Genomic DNA, 17,424 nt, shown 5'->3' on the forward strand with positions numbered 1-17,424 from the left:
CGGCGAGATATTTATCTGAAAACATCCCGTTTCTGATGGATTGATCTTGACAGCGTGTGGAGTGTCTTCTGTTTCAGATGAGGAAATAGACTGACAAAATATTTCAGCGCTGGCGTGTATACATGAGTCAGTCGAGCTCTCCATGTTTGTTGAGCTGAAACTAGGGCAGCTTGTTTTGTTCCTGGAACACACGGGAGACAAACCAGCAGCAGCCATTTTCAGGGAATAAAACAAAGTAAAATAATGTTATTGCTTCTAGTAATTTACATTTCAACGTTTACTAAGTGGTAAGACTCCCAAAAACATTCTCTGCAGGCTAAACATTAAGTAAATAATGGGACTTTCACAAACTATTTCATGATTTTGATTGACAAGCATGTGGTATATGCAATAAGGTTCCGCCCTGTTTTGCATTATATCAAGTGCTCATAACAAGTAACAGCTGTCATGTAGAGTGGGAGATAAAAATAAATGGTCAGAGATGAGGATATGTTTTGCCAAGCGCTGGCGGCGTCACTGACTGGGCTCTGTCAGTTTTCATTTGGGGTTCAGTTGCGCATGTGTCAGACAGTGAATGACAACGTGTTTCTTTTTTTTTCTTTAAACCCTGGAATCCATCATCCATTGTCTTCAGGCGCGGTACCTTCCGGACTTCACTCTTCCAAGAAACCGCCTCTAAATCGCTCAAGCATTCTGGGTTTTTCCCAGGGTGAGGGCCTGGATCCAACTGGGTACAGAGGTCGGCGCCGAGGAAACATGCAGTCGGTGCACAGATCAATTAGCAAACTGAGATCCGTGTCATCTGGCTTTGCTCTTTCTTCAGGAAAGACCTCATTCATGACATGGCACCAGTCTGATACACATGTGCTGACTGAAGCAGATGATCCCATCATATTGGTTGGAACCATGGAGGACAGAAAACACAAGCACATTTTCAAAAGACTCAAACAAAGCATCGGTCAAACGCTGCTTGAAGCACCAAAAGAAAAAAAAAAATTGACCATTACTGAAGTAGATAGTAGCTCACTACTATATTTTAGCTTCAGTCGAGGGCTGAAAAAACACATTCCAGCTGGATGCCATCTCAGATTTATCCCCCAGACATCACTCATAAGTAGATCAACAGTTTCATTTGGATATCAGACCGAAAACTTTGAGGCTGACTACGCTCCATTTAGGTTGACTTTGGACCATACCGGCAGCAGACGCGGGGTTTTTGTCTTTAATTGGACCGTCTTTAAGATCTATTTCGGTTGGTCTTTTTTCTTGGACTCAACCTTCCAGCTGCGGCGTCTGCAGGCTCTTTAACAACCTGCTGTTGTTGGTAATGAGTTCATCTGGTGCCGAGCGTCCATACCTGCCTGCGCAACACTGTTTGATAAGAGAGAGAACATTAAACCAGTCTCATTTTAATGATTGATTCTTACTCGGGAGGGATTTATGCCTGCGATGACACGCATGGAACACGTGAGCTTGTTGTAAGGGAAACAGCAGAAGCGGTTTGCTTTTGAACCATGCTGGAAAAGGCCAGCTGTCTGTTTTACTGAGATGACTCTGGAGAGATGACTGTATGGGTGAGTCAATGGGAAGACAAGGGCTCGGTTTTTAGATGGCGCTCTCACTTGCGTGAAAAATGGAGATGAAAGTGAGGACATTTTGAAAATAACTAGAAGCACTCGGGGAGCGCAGATGACAGAATCAGAATCCGCTTCATTGCCATGGTCAGTGGGGATCCCACCAACTAGGAAAGTGCTTTGGAATAAAGTGCTGTTAATAAATAAAATAAAATAAAATAAAATAAAATAAAATAAAATAAAATAAAATAAAATAAAATAAGCCTGGAGTGTGCGCTCCAGCCTCGGAGGAGAGCGAGCACCTCCCCTGTGACACGCTACCACGGTCCAGTGTGGAGACAGGAAAGGTTTTACACCTCAATATGAAGAAAAAACAGTCAGTAAATCTAGCTAACGGGACACGTCTGCATACAGAGGCTGCGTTATATTTATAATAAAATAAAATAAAATAAAATAAAATAAAATAAAATGGACTGACCCCTACAGCACTTTAAACCTTCCTTTTTGTTACTCATAAGACGTCATGGTACATACTTGTGTTTGTGATGGCAGTTCCAATGGTTCATGATCATTGAGCTTTGAGCTGGACTAACCGAGTCATCGCAAACTGGCAGGCTCTAAGAGAAGTCATGTGTCATGGAGTCCGTAGTAGACAGACATAGTCCTGGATCCAGACAGTGATCAAAAATTGAAATGCCTTGAGAATTTCGTCAGAATATTTCGACAACTTTTTTACTTGAAATGTTGCTAAAAACAAACATTCCGTAATGGATTTATCTTTTTAATTCATGAGAATGAAGTGCAGAATTTTTAGACAGATTTTTCCATATAAAAGTGTATCAGTATTATCGTAAACTCATTGAAACAATCTGCTAAGTTCAGCGCCTCAGTTCATGACCACAACTAGGAAAGCTAAATTCTGAAGGAAGCCGGGTCCTCCACCACACTGACGTGGTGGGAGGAAGGTAAGGACGAGGCTGAGGAGAGAAACAGGCTGAGATGTTGAGAGTGCAGTGCAGTCTGACTGGCCGGCACTGCTTCTTCTGGTGGGAGTGTTGCGCTCTGTAGCCCATAAGACCGACGGAGAGCCTGTCTGACTCTCGATGACATCAGCCCCAGAGCGAAGACCACAGTCGTTCCAATGAGCAACTGTGGCACTTAAATGAATCCAGAAGGCTGTTTGGAGAGTTGAAGTGTCTGAGGCGAAAATTTGCAACTGCGTTTGTGAACGATATGAAGGAATGGTACTTGTATTTTGTACAATGCCGTTCAAATTCAACGCGTTCTTGCGATCCAGCCAAACGCTTCCTTTCCCTCTTCATTAAAGCGTATTAAACCCTCTGAGAGCATCTGCCAGGAATCAAGTCCTCCCATTCATAATTAAAATCCTCTTCTAGAACACAACTTTATGCAATTTACCCCACCAGAGCAGACAAAGTCGGAGAGACAGTGAACCAAACTGAAAGTGACAGTGAGAAGGAGTCGGAGATAGATGTAGAGAGATCTCCATCCAAGATAGACTGCACTCACTTGTCTTTTCCTCCCCGACTCTGTTTCCCACCAGTTTTCCCCCGAGGGCTGACAAGTGCAGAAGACAGACACTGACACTGAGTCAGCAGGGGACTCCATATGAGACCATGCCGTGACATCAGCCCCATGTTACACTCAAATTAAAGTTGTAGTTGAGTGGCTTCTGATGAAAAATTTGGCAGGCTTTTTTATTTTTTATTTTTCGGAGGAGGGAGCTGATGCACTTTTCCACAGCTGTGTTGTTGTCCACTTCAATAGTGGCGATGTTTGGCATGATGGAAATCCAAAAGTCCTGCCCATCTTTGGTGGCGTCCTTGAGAGTTTTAATGCCTGTTTGTCGATGCAGGTCACTGCCATTCTGAAAAGGTGAATAACATTGCTCATTATTATCATTTTTTAAATTCCTTTATCCCTTTTTTGCTGCATTAAATACCTAACCTCGCTGGCTAGTCAGTTAGCATCTTCTAAAAAATTCAAAAAGATGTCGGCATATGACCGATGAGGCGTTCAGTGGCCTCCGTTGCGTATTATAGTGACGTTGGGAAAGTGGACTTTTGCCTCCTATACTGACGTAAAAGGCAGCCATTAGTCCATTGAAGCAGTGTTTTAATGGACAAAAAGAAAGTTTTCCTTCCTGCGTAGCGTTCCAGGCGCCTCATGAAGCATCGGAGGGGGGTTGTCCGGGAATGCTATTTATATTTATTCGCTATTCATAACCCCTTACATGGTTCTCCGCCTGACTGTGTACTGAAAGACACTGTGACTAAAACACACAGCTCATGTGCTTTAAATAGCAATTTGACATGTTGTTAAACATAGAACGGATGGAGCGCCATCACATAGCTTACGCTAACCCAGTCCTTCTGAAAAGTGGGGCGGGGGGGTGGAGCGATGTCGGAACATACTTTTTTGCTGTACTCGAATAAAGTGTAATCGCACATCTTCACATGATTTTTTTTTTTTATTATTGCAGGCAAACATGCACTTTCAGTCATGTCTGTTACAGATAAAAACAATGTTATTGTAACAATGTTAACAAGTTATTCTTTATTGTAAGTTGATCTATATTACTTTATTTACTTACTTCTCTTTTCTTTTCTTCAATGTAAACCCAGATACAATGTTAGGCCGAGGTGTACTTGAGTTTGTGTTGGCAGTGGAAGGAACCTTTTGGAGAGGAGCCTCAGGTCACAAGCTTGCCTGACCCACCTCCGTTGACTTTCATAATGGGACGGTCTGCCTCTGTGGATGAGCTCGAATTGTTAAAAATGATGGGCGCGACACCAAGCAACCAGGAAGTTCCTCCCACTTGGGTCCCACCTATTTCACTCTTGATAGCTCTGTGGTAGCCGGAAACCAGACTGCGAAGGGTGCGTCGCAGAAAACTTGGATTCCACTTTGATTTGTTTGAAAGTGAGACGTTCCCCAGTGCCTCTGCTCAACTGTCCCGCCAGTTAGCCTCCACTTTCACACTAGCTTTTGTCGATCACTCTCTAAAAGACTCGACAACAAGGACAGAGACTTTGATTTCCACGACGTGACTTCAGCCAATCTTATCACCTTCTTACCTCAGTCACATGCTCGCACACAAGCATTAAAAGCCTCCGTAAATAGAGCTTGGAAACACAAGGAAAAGACCTTTTCTCCTCCTATTTTAATCCTGAAATCCTTGTTTTTTTTGGTATTTTCTTCATTGTTGTTGTTTAAAACTCGGAGCAGCATCACAGTATGAATAACAGGAACATAAAGAACTTGAACGCGGAGCACTGGTGCAGGAACACATCCAGACCTTAGAGAACAAGATGACATTTTGTCGAGGGCACTTTTGTAATGGAAACACGCAATATTTTTCTGTTACTTTTCAAAGATGACCCAAGTCACTTACAAGGTCGGTCCAAGTCTGAAAAAAAAAAAAATTTCCATCAATCTCCATTCGTCCTCGGACTGTAGACTTTGTCAAAGATTGCCGGACACTGAGTTTTAGAAATATTCATTCATTATTTGACACAATTTCTTGTTAAAGGATTGAAAAAATGGTCACACTTTAGACTAGGGAACTTTTATTACCTTCATAAACTACTTATTCATATAAGTATTCGCTGCATATCAGCCAGTAATGAATCATTATGAAGCACTGACTAGTGCCCTCTAAAGAGTGACCTGGTTTAGTCACTGAAAGTTCAGTATTAGAACAACTATAAATAAACAAGTAACTAGCTTGTTAAAGCAACAATGTGTAACATTTGGACATAAATAGATTATTTTCAGATTTCCTGAGATGACAGGTTTCATTTTCAACAGTCCAAAATCCCGGAGTCAGACTCTCCAGCTCTCGGTTAAACGCTCCCTTGGAGTATGTAACTTTCTCTGGGCGAATGTCTATATGCTTGTTGTTTGTATAAGTGTGGTATATATGTTATATGCAGTGAAGCAGATGAACTGCGGTGCTAAAACAGGGTAGATATACTTTGTGTATGGTGAAAATAGTTTTTCAATGAATTAATTGCCAGTGAAAATGACTTCTAAAGCAGTTATGGATGTTTGTCTGCTGTTTGTCGTATGGCACCGTCAAAGTGTTCAGTGAACATATAGGTGGCCAAACCGATTAGCCATAATGCTAATAACCGTGCTCGTCATGTTAGTCAATATATTGTGGCGAAAAGTGCTTGTCTCGCGGGTCTTGGGTGTGTTGTCGAATGTGGGGAACATATTTTTGAGATGATAACAAACGTGTAAGTGTCCCTCACTCACTTTACTGTGTTTATCACAGTATAGTGTAGAACAAAACGGATTTGCTCTGACATTAGCTGCTATCGGCTAACGTCCGCTAGCATTTATCAGAGAGAATAACAGTCGATTCACTGTCATTTGCAGTGTTTATGGTCCATCTGGTTTGGACAAGTGTCGCATGTTATATCTCATGTTCTATCTGTAGCTGCTGCCGTTGAGTCGTCTGCTCTGCAGACCTGCTCGGAGCTGCTGAGAGACACGACCACCGCCACATTACATCATCCCTGGCGATTGTTCTGGAACTGATTGAAGAAGAATAGTTTCTAACTCTGACGTCTGTGTCCACAGTCAACTCGAAATACACGTGTGAACGGACGTTTTGATGCTCACGTTCTGATCACTGTTTGTCTTCTCCTTATTGAAACACATGACAGTCACAATGTAATAAAGCCAGAGAGGTAAAACGCTGCGCCTTCGTCTTTACTATTCTACAGCACTGTAAATGATAGTGGCACAACGCCACTGCTTAAATGCAGCTATTTTCCAGAGGGTTTTTGTGACGTAGTCACCCGGACATCTTGGTTGCTGGTTCACATCCAGTGTGAGAAATTTGCATTCTTCCTGGAGTCCATTTGAAATATAAAGCTCAATAACAAAGCAATGTCATGTGCCTTTTTACAACAAGACATCAGCAATAGCAATAGATTTATATTCTGGCTGAAGCGGATTGCAAAAACACTGTGTTTACATTTCTGATTCTCACATAAATTCCACATGAGATGTCAAAAACTATTTGGTAGTTCGTAACTTTTCTTTCTCAAGAATTGAAGAAGAAAAAGTAGAAGGTCTGAGGTCACTGTATGCTGGCCTTGTAGCATCATTAGCTGAAGTACTCCCAATACTTTGAGCAAGACGTGAAGATTCAGGACCACCTTCCTGTTACAACGCATGACCTGTGCTTCAAATTTTAGACCCGTGTGACATTCCTACAGGTCAGAGTGCGAACTCGATTCACCTCCTAATACTTTCAGCAAGAAAAATATGTTTAAGAAGGGGCACTTTTCTTATCCAGGGAAAAAGGACGGCTCATCTTCACAACTCCTACCAGTCCTTAAGCAGATGTCCCGTAATATTGACATGTTCTGCATCGTATAAAAGCTGTAATACTCAACAGCACAACAAACCTGACAGCAAGTCATGAGTCATGAGTAACAGACAGCAGGCTTCCTCACCACCTCATGTCTGCTCGAGTCATGTGCTTTGTTTGCTTAATCTCTCCAGCTGGAGACGCTCACGCAGAGAGACAACTACATGTCCTCCACTGTATTTTCCTTTCAAATCGATGAATGAAAATGGCTTCAAAGTGCTGTCCTAATATAAACCCCTCTGACAGTCCCAGACAAAAACACAGTCAGACACGCACACACAGCGGCCCCAGTTGTGTATTTTGGCACATCCACTACATCCAATTAGTGTCAGTGTCGGCTTTGGTCTGAATTGGGTACAACACAGACCTTTGCTGCTGCGGTGATATTGGTCCCACCGAGCGAGACAAAATCCATCAATTTACCAACTGCACTGAATCCATCGCTGCCTCTGTCTGGTCTCTATGCTCCATTGCTTTCATGTAAGAGCAGATGAGACAGCTCTTTATTTGGGAGCGCTTCTCGCTGCTATTATGCTTCCCACAGATGTTTTTAGCAAATAGCGTTGAAACTGTGACAGTGTGCGCTTCCTCATTATTTTCCACCAACGATGAGCCCCTTTTTTCTTTCCTGTCAAAAGCCCCCCTCAAAGGACTTCTTGGGGAACTGCAGCGAACCAGGAAATTGGCCGTGTGGCTCCAGAGCTCAGTCGGTAAATACTTAAAATTGTTGTAACACTAAGGGGCCAGAACACAGTGAAATGAAATTTGTTGAAAATGAGGCTGAGGACCCCGCCATGCCCCCCAAAACCAGACCATCAGACAGCCAGGGCAAGGTGTTTTTGTCTTCTTCTCAGATTTCTCTCACAGACTTGTGTGATCCCAGATATGTCTGCCGGAAGCCATTGTTTTAGAATACAATTCTGGTCACGTAAAAGGAAACAACCGACACATCCTCCACTTCTATACTGACGTCGAAGGCAGCCGTCCACATTGTATGTTGAGGTGAAAGTTCTCCACGTAAAACTAAGACAGAGGTTGGGGTTAGGTGAGCCATGAGATGGCGCTCCTTATTCTACTGGGTCCTGGATTGGTCCAAAATGTGCAATGGCCCATCTGATCGCTAGTTCAGCTCAGCCCACGCCGTTGTTACTCTCGCGTCACACAAGCTAACGCCCTCAACACAAATGTCAAACTGTGTGGTTACTGGTGATGGGTAGATGCGGCTTCATGAAACAGTGTCCTGATTTAAAGAGGCCACCAGATGGCGCTGTCTGCTGTAAAATGTTTGGCCTCACCTCATTTCTAGCGCCATTTAGTGGCCTCTGAAAATTAGAACAGTGTTTCAGCAAGTGTTTCATGATACCTCCCTTAAATATTGTCTTTATTTGTGGCAGTCAGAGGTTGAGTTACATGTTTTTCGGAAGCAGGCCTCATTGGCCACAGCACACAACATGCAAGTGGAGGGGATGAGGTTAGTCTTGGGGTGTTTTTTTAAACACAAAAAAAGTTGGATTGGATTCACTACTTAAAAGCCTCCTCACTTCTTCCTGGCTACATTCCGTCCCTCAGCATCCATTTAACATTCACGATTTCCTGTCCGTTTTACAGTTGTTTATCAGTACAAACCCACTCTTCACATACCTCAGACCCCCGGATTATTTTACAGGCTCAAAACAGAGGAAATAAATCATTATATTTTGCGTGTGCCCTGCTGCAGGGAGGCAGCCTTCTGCAATGAGGCGAGCAGCCGGTTTGTTACTGTCCTGGTTAAGTGGGGCACATTTGAATTGTGTGATTTATCGGAATCTTCCTCTGGTGAACGACTGAAGGAGAGCCAGTTTTCTTTGCTGGAACAAGTCAGCAAGCTTTCTCCAATTACCGGCCTTTGATAGCACAACAAGAAAAAAAGAAAAAATCTTTACCCAGAGCAGTGAACAGACACAGACAGCTGGGCTGAACTGAGCTGCTTCACTAGACCGGGTGTGTAACTCAGACATTACTGGTAAACAAAGCTTTTCCATGAGTTTATAATGCTCTAACAGTCTTACAGCTCCATGCATGTCAACTAAAATCTCCTCCTTTTTGTCTCTGACCTGTCCAGTCCGATTGTTGGACGTCTGTGTGTTAGTTCTTTAAAAGTTCTGAAGTATCTTTGTCGATGGCTAAGGATGAAACAGATTATTACTCGCAACGCCATGATCCTTTTTTGCGTTCTTATGTTTTTATTTATTTTTTCGTTTTGACAGATGTTAAGCACGGACGTTCTTTTGTGTTTATGTGTGACTTCCAGAACCAACTGAACCTAGCCTCTCGTGCATAATTCTGTGACTCTTCTTCTAACTACAGCGGTACCTTGGTTTTCGAACATCCCAGAATTTGAACAAATCTGAGTTCGAACAAAAATTTTGCGCGCACTCCAGGGTTTGCTGTCCTGTTGTGGGCTGGAGCTGGGACAGGGATGAGGCGAGTCTGGGACAGAGCGTGACTTGGTTTATGACTTTGTCACAGCCAAACTGCACAGAAGCGCACATTCAGAGCTGGACACGCACCGGGCACCTCTTCACTTCTGGAGAGACGTCACTCACTCGGCAACCCCTCCCACATGCAGCGGCCACACACATAGAGGAACAGCGCACCTGCAGCAGACACTCTACATTCACTCCTACAAAAGACTATTTTAAGGCTTGGAACGCATTAGTTCTTTTTCCATTCATTGTAATGGGAAAAATCCATTCAGATTTCGATGCATGGTATTAGGAACCACATGCATTCATAGAACCGGGGTTACAATATGTAACCTTGGGGTTTTCTTTTATAAACATATTAATCTTTAGAAAGCAAATGTACACTTGACAATAGCAGCTATTTTTTTGCCTTGGGAGTGAGAATTGGTTGTGTTCTTGAGGTTACACTTGCTCCTCAAACTGCCTGCGTCAAACCTTTCAAGAAGCACAGCTCATTCATACAGAATTCAAAACAAGATCTGGTATAACACCTGTATGGAAATGCATGATTCCCCCTTGACTCGAAGGAACTACTCATCTTCCCAACTACAAAAACATTCAGTCACAATCATTTGTAGTTATTTTGAAATGTCTGATGGAGGTCAGGTGAGATTTGCTCAAGGACCACAAATGGCTCCTGAGCCCAACTTATTTCTCTGCTACAGGTGATGATTTATGAGAAAAAATATGTATTTCACATATTTATTCCATGTTTATTTAAAGTTTGTGTAATATATATCAGTAATGGAACCAGTGGACCAGTTGTTTACCGCTCTAAGTGGAGGACACCACTTTCATCTTAACAATTTCAAAACCTTTACCACTGTCACTCTCGGAAATGCTGAAGTAAAAGTCTGCGCTGCCCATGGGCAGTTGACATTTCCACTCAGTTCACACGTTGCAAGAATGTAAGATGTTTGGTTCAGCATCAGCAGGTTGCGTTCGGGGCAACGTGTCCTTTCAGTACACGTCTGTCAGGTGGAAATGTCAAACTTTAGCAAGACAAACTTCTCCCGGCTCTCACATCCAATGTGCTAAAGACTGTGTTATACATATCTTTTCACCCAGTAACATTAATTGTTAAGCCAGCTGGTGCTTCTTCACACACTGTTGGGTTGCTGAATTTTATACCCATGTAAATTCTGGAATTTAATACAGTCGGACCGCATTTACTGTTTTGCCCCTGCGTTTGCAGGAGCCTTCCATCAGCCATAAATCCTGGACGGAACCGGAGCTTTTAATCTCCGTTTCCTAGCCGCAGAAGGAAGAGAATCCAGGTCCAATACTCCTCAGAGCGAAGTTCACAAATTGTGCCACTTATATCACCTTCTTCGTTCTCATGCTTTTCTATTTTCACCGTGCTGGCTCACCCTCTATCTCTGTCATATTGTCGTTTTCTGCCTGAGCTGAGAAAAAAAAAAAACCCTGTGCAGTCGTATTTATCAACTGACTGTCACCTTCCTGGTTCACTTTTGTTGAACCCTCTGTACCTGCTTGTCCTTATCTGTTCCTGTCATTCCCTTCAAAACGGCTCAGCTCATCTTCGGCTCGCTTTGCTGGCGCTAATCGTTGTGTTTTCTAGAGTCAGAACAAGAGATTGAATGTTGTGAGAATGGTTTTAAAGCCCATGTTTTCCATGCAACTTTGAGACACATTTTGAAATTGCTATACCCCAGATGTAGAGATTCATATTCTAGAAAGTCAAAATATAAACCTACCTTTTTATAACATTTTAAAATGTTAGAGTTATGAATAAAAAAAAGGTCAGTTCACATGTAAATATGGGTGACAAACTGTCATGTACTGTCATATGTGAGCAACATGTTGGGGGCGGCTTTGTCGCATCAAACACTGAAGTTGAAGTACCTGTGGTCTGGTGAGAAGTTCAGTGGCCAGACTTTAAGGCGACACATGAATCGACAGAAAGCAAGAAGTGATAGAGCCTTTTAAGGTTCTGAACCACCACGAACACGACAGCTTCCAAGTCGTTTTTTCCATTTTATGAACTTCCAAAGGGCTACAATTCTGCCTCTTTGAGCTGCCATCTTCACTTTCCACTAACTTTAGACGCCGCCCCCAACAGATTGGTCTATGTTTTTAACGTGACTTTCATTGATGTTTATTTAGAAGGCAAATGAACTGCTCACGATAGTTTTGTCAGCATTATGATCCATGTATTTTACGGCTTGTTCGGTTCGAAAAAAACACAGACTTCAGCCTGTTTTTACGTTTATTTTGCTTTTTTTATTTTTTATTTTGATAGAAAATTTTGGTGAGCAGACAAAAAAAGCAAGAGGAATTTGCTTGGCCTCCATATTCTTATGACAAAAGCACAAAGCCAGTTGTCTTGAACCGCACAGTGCAGAGAAGTGTGGGCACACCTGAAAGGCTTCATTTGGTTGCATACCTTCACTGGACTCATGTGTCTCGGGAGTCAGTGTCAGGCTTCCAGATTGACATCTGATTTTTCATTATTTGACCGAACCCTGAAGCCCATATGATGCCCACCTTCTCGCTAGTTTTACCCTCAGTCATCAGTAAAGTTTCCGTACAAGTGGGTGAGACACTGTGTGGGCAGAACGTCTCCTGTCTGGCACATTTCACACTAGTTAGTCGCATCAGTGACAGTCTAATCCCACTCCATCCTGCTCTCCTCCGTTCCCTTTTGTCCGTCTCCCACTGACGGAATAAAATCATCTCTGCTGCCAAGCTGGTGGATGAGACGGGCTTGAGATCAGCGGCAGATTTAATCATTGTCCTACAACACTGTTGAAGCAAAGAGTGGAGAGATGAGAGGAGGGATGAACAATATTTGTGTCTCTCACACTCCAGATTAACATCTGCTCTCTGTCCTTAAAAAATGTAACTGGGTTTACTGTAAGTTCCCGATCGAACGCTTGCGTGGGTTTCCTCTGGACACTTGTTTCCTCCCACGGTCGGAAAACAGACTGTAACGTGTGTGTTTGTGTCGCAAAGACAGAGAGAGCGTTTCAGAAGCATGGTACATTTATTGAAGCCCAACAAGAGCGCACACTTTGCTCATCAGAGAGGTCAAAGGTCAGCAGTTATTTGCATCACGGCAGCTCAGACTGGGACATCTCCTGCTCCTCCACACCTTCAACCCCACAACAACATCAGCACACAGCACCACAGCACTGAGCAGCACGGACGTCAGCAGGTGGTGTTGAAGCTTTGGCTCTCTGAACATCACCAGGAACTCAGATCTGAACACACAGAGACTGTCTCTCGTCACCACGCACCAGACCAGTCCAGCGTCCTGGAGAGAGACGTTCCGGATCACCAGGATGTGGCCAGAGAGATGCACATTGTCTGGTCGCTGATACGTAAACAAGACTTCCCCTTCGGTTCTGTTGGACCGGATGAACCAGTGAAGCTCCCCATCATGATTCCAGTCCCCACAGTGGAGAGTCAGGTTCTCTCCCCCACTGAAGAGCACCATAGCAGGAGGCTCAGGCTCAGGACACACTATCAGGTCATAAAACTCATCACCAAAAACACTGAGGGCACCGATGTAGCTACCCGAGTGGTTTGATGTCAGAGATGGGAACATCAGACTCAGTTCACAGTTTCTCTATAAGACCACAGTGAGTTAAACATCCTCCACCTGTGTGTTTGGTTCCTGCTGCCGTCTGAACAGCTCAGCTCCAGACTCTCTCCCACCAAGCAAAAGATACATTCTGGCGGGACTTCAACATCGAAACAGCTGAGAAGCTCACACGTGAACTGCTGCTTCTCCAGACAGTGGCCGACGTGAGACAAATGTCTACAGGCTGTGAGCAGAACAGAAGGTTTGGAGCTGGTGCCCAGGAGCCTTTTCATCATCTATGAAAACTAATTCAGCTGTCTTGGATTTCTCATTGGCCCATTGAACACTCAGGTTTGGTCCCACCCAGTCACAAGTCAGCTCCATTGTCCCTCCAACATTCAGGTACAGGATGTTTCATCTTCCATGTACCACAAATGAGGAGCGCGGAGTTCCTCTCCAGTGTCACGTTGCTCCGAGTCCAGCACTGCTGCTGGTACTGACCCGAGTGAGAAACAGCCAGAGGTTGGAGTTTATAAAAGGAGGCTGAAGAGTTCCACAGGAGCTGCTTCCCTTCACCGGTCCATTTGGAGACGGAGCAGAAGTCGCTTGTGTCGTCCAGGTGGAAGCGATGAGACATGCTTTCTCTCCTGATGATCTCAGCGTGGGTGTTGGAGAAGAGCGCCAGCAGCAGCAGCAGCAGCAGCTCCTGTACAGCCACAGAGTCATCGGTGAGGGACTCTGCACTGTCGACTGCTTCATCGCCTCTATCTCAACACCATCAGCAGCTTTGTGCAACTGAAGACTAGTACAGAAGGAGGCTCCATGCTACTTCCTGTCAGTGACTTCCTGTTAGCTTTATCTGGTGTGAAGAGCGGAGGAGCACAAATGAATATCATGGAATATAAGCGTGTGTGTGTAGGGATAGGGGTTGGTTGTTTGTGGGGACCAGTTCTTGACAAAACACTATCCATGTGAGGGACTTTTTGGCTGGACCCCAAGAGGTTAATCCTCAATTTGAGGATGAAGACTTCAAAATAAGTGGGACATTATAACTGGGCTTCAGTTTGGTTCAGGGTTGGAGTTAGGTATTTGTTTGGGATGGTGAAGGGGAGAGGCTGGGGAAAGGGTTAGGTCAATGAGAAACCTCACAATATCCCCCAAGGATAGAAATACAAGGTTGTATCTGTGTGTGCGGTCATCACTGTCCTCACGTGTCAAGCATGGCACACAAAATTTCCATTTTCCCATATTTTGTTGTGATTTATTCGTGTGTCCAGCTGAGGAAGATGGAGGTAATAACAGAGAGAACTGAGGCAGACATCCCTGAGCATCCTGCCAACACAAACATGAGCCTTGTCGTGGAAATATCATCTCAGCTACCATGTGCTCCTTCCGTGGATCTATACACATATATTCTACTCGAGACATAATAGAAGAATATAATTTAGAAATACTGTTTTTCTCAAGGAGACAGGATTATCTTCTATTTAAAGGCTCATCTCTTTTTTTTGGAAAAAGCAGTTACTTGCATATTTCAAAATTACGTAGAGCAATACAGACAGTAAGGTGCCAAGAACCGAGAAACCATAAACTACTTTTCAGCTGGACTGTTCAAGTCTGTGTTATTGTCGTGTCTGAAAGAGTCTCTAGAGGGTCAAGTCCTTTCAACGCACACTTGCAGTCCAGTGAATGGTTGCTTTCATTCTTCATGAACACATTCAAATGGGCTCAAATATACAAGGCCTCCTGCAGTCGCAACTTTTTTCACCCTCTCGGTCGAAGACTTTCTCAAAAAACAAAAACACCACGGTGTGGTAAAAGTCATCCTTTCTCGGATCGCCTGTCTATTCATGTATGTGTGCAGTGATGTTTAGTCCTGATGGGTGGATGAGGTAACATGACTATTGCGAGGTTGCTGAAACAGTGTCCACTAGATGGCGCGTTTAGACATGATATGAGGTTTCATTGGATTAGTGGTTGAAGCCGACAGTGCCATCTGGTGGCCTCTGAAAATCAGGACACTGTTTCATGAAACCTCATCGACCCTTCAATAATGTCTTCCATGGTCACGGCGCATGCTGTGTCTTAAACGTGGTCAGAGCCTAAAGCTCAAAGAATGGGTTATATGTGCAGTACTTTGAAAATAAACTGGTTATTAGACTCAAAACTTCTGCATCAGTGCCCCTTTCAAGGGACCTGAAGCAGTCAAAACACGAAAAGCAGAACCTCTGGGATAGCTGCAACACACGGGCCCGAGAAATAGAGGCTGAATTTGGCCCTAGGGCCACACGTTTCCAAGAATTACGCAGGGTAACGGACAAAGAATATTAGTTTAATTTACGGATTATATGGGAGATATTTCATCAAACCATTGAAAAGGACTTTCTTTTCCCGCTCAAGTCTCTCTTATCATTAACTTGGCTGTGGACTTGGGAGCCTAAAATGTTCCTCTTCTCTGTGTTATCTGCTGCGGTTTCTAAGACTCATCCAGTCTCAACTCTGACTCATTATCTCCCCTGCGCCTCCAGAGGGGCGTTCCCTGCTGAACTGCCTTCCAAAACCTCCAGCGGAAATCCAGCTGATAAGATTCTTCGCACACTTCAATCGCTTCCTTTCTTGTGAATCTAGTCTACTCCAAGTCCCTGTGGGATGTTGAGGCTTCTTTGAATGCTGTTTCAGGAGACACCAGTCTACATCCATTTTTTTTTTTTTTGACCCAGGTAACTCAGGCCGAGCAAAACCAGGCGTTGAATTGTTCAATCCGTGCTGAGAGCACAACACAGAATCCCGTTGCAACATATTAATCCAAAGCATATTGCATGCAGCAGGAGGATAATCCATCACAGTGGAAAAAAAAACAACAACAAATCATACACATGGCTAAACATTAAAATTAACTCTCTTGTGAACAGATTTTCCCACAGTGTTTCAGTCATTTTTCATCACTGAAGCTAACGAAACGCGAAATAAAAAAAGACCATCTGGTGGTGGAACACACTGGATGGCTCAGTGTCGCAACACAAGGTAATGACTTTTTACACTTCGGAATTATGTGAAAGAATCAATGGTGGAACGGAATATAAGCATTTATTACTAAGCACCCAAGAGAATAAAAAAACTAAATATTTAATGATGAACAAAGAAGTTAATGTGTTACGTTTCTTCCAGAAAAAATGGCCGCCGTGGTCGTGATCCAACGCAGCCAACTTAGCGCTCCAGTTTTCCACAGAAAATCATCATCCAGAAAACATGCCGCTTCAAACCGACGTGAAAGCACCCGGCAGAGATTTGTCTCTTTGTTGCTGGTCTGTTTGTAGTAAGCTGTCGACGCTTGTCTCCGCTTACTCTCCTCATAGATGAGTAACCAGTTAGCTGCTGCGCGACCAGTGAGCAACGTAGTTGCAGCAGCTGGCGCTTGATGCCCGAGGCGCTGGAACTGTAGAGTGGAATCTTTAGGGGATCTGATTCATTTTTGCGCCCAGTTTCTCCAGCTGTTCCTGGGCATTAAAAGACCCAGTCCTTACTTCTCAAACCTTTCCACTTACCAGGGATTACTTCCTTCATTCACAAAATGTACTGCGATATGAGGGCCAAAATAGGGCCCTTACTACAAGCATCAGAGTTCTTTGTCTTGGAAAGTTTGTCTCTCGCACTGCAGTCCAGAGGCTTGCGTTACCTGACAAATAAGAGGTAGATAAAAATAAATAAATAAATAAAGTAAAAGTAAAATAAAAATATATATAAATAAATAAAGTAAAATAAATAAATAAAGTAAATAAAGAGGAGCTGCAGTCTTGCATGGAGACCACAGACTGGGAGGTGTTCAGGGCTGCGACCAATAATCTGGATGAATATACAGACACTGTGACTTCATGGATCAGCTACTGTGAAGAGTGCATAGTTCCAACGCACACCAAGGTGAGTTATGCAAATGACAAACCTTGGTTCACAACTAAACTCAGCCAGATTAGACGGGAGAAGGAGGCAGCTCGCAAGAGTGGGGACAGGAACTGCTACAAAGAGCTGAAGTATCGGTTTCAGAGGGAGCTGAAGAAAGCTAAGGCCGCATACTCTGACAAACTCACGCAGCAGTTCTCAGCCAATGACTCGGCTGCGGTGTGGAGAGGGCTCAAGGTGGTCACTAACTACAAGCCACGTGCCCCCCACAGTCTGAACAACCTCACTCTTGCACAGGATCTTAACAACTTCTATTGTCGCTTTGAGCAGCCATTTTGCACCAACACCTCTGTGGTCTCTCCAGCCCCATGTTCCACTTTCAAACAAAGGACTGTGCTGTCTCTTAGTGACACAACTAAGACCAATGATGTCACTGAGACAGCAAAGATCACAGTCACTTTTGATGAGCCACCCCCTCACCTCCCCCCTCTTTCT

Source organism: Synchiropus splendidus, chromosome 16 (assembly GCF_027744825.2).
Source record: "Synchiropus splendidus isolate RoL2022-P1 chromosome 16, RoL_Sspl_1.0, whole genome shotgun sequence".
NCBI classification, from domain to species: Eukaryota; Metazoa; Chordata; class Actinopteri; order Syngnathiformes; family Callionymidae; genus Synchiropus; species Synchiropus splendidus.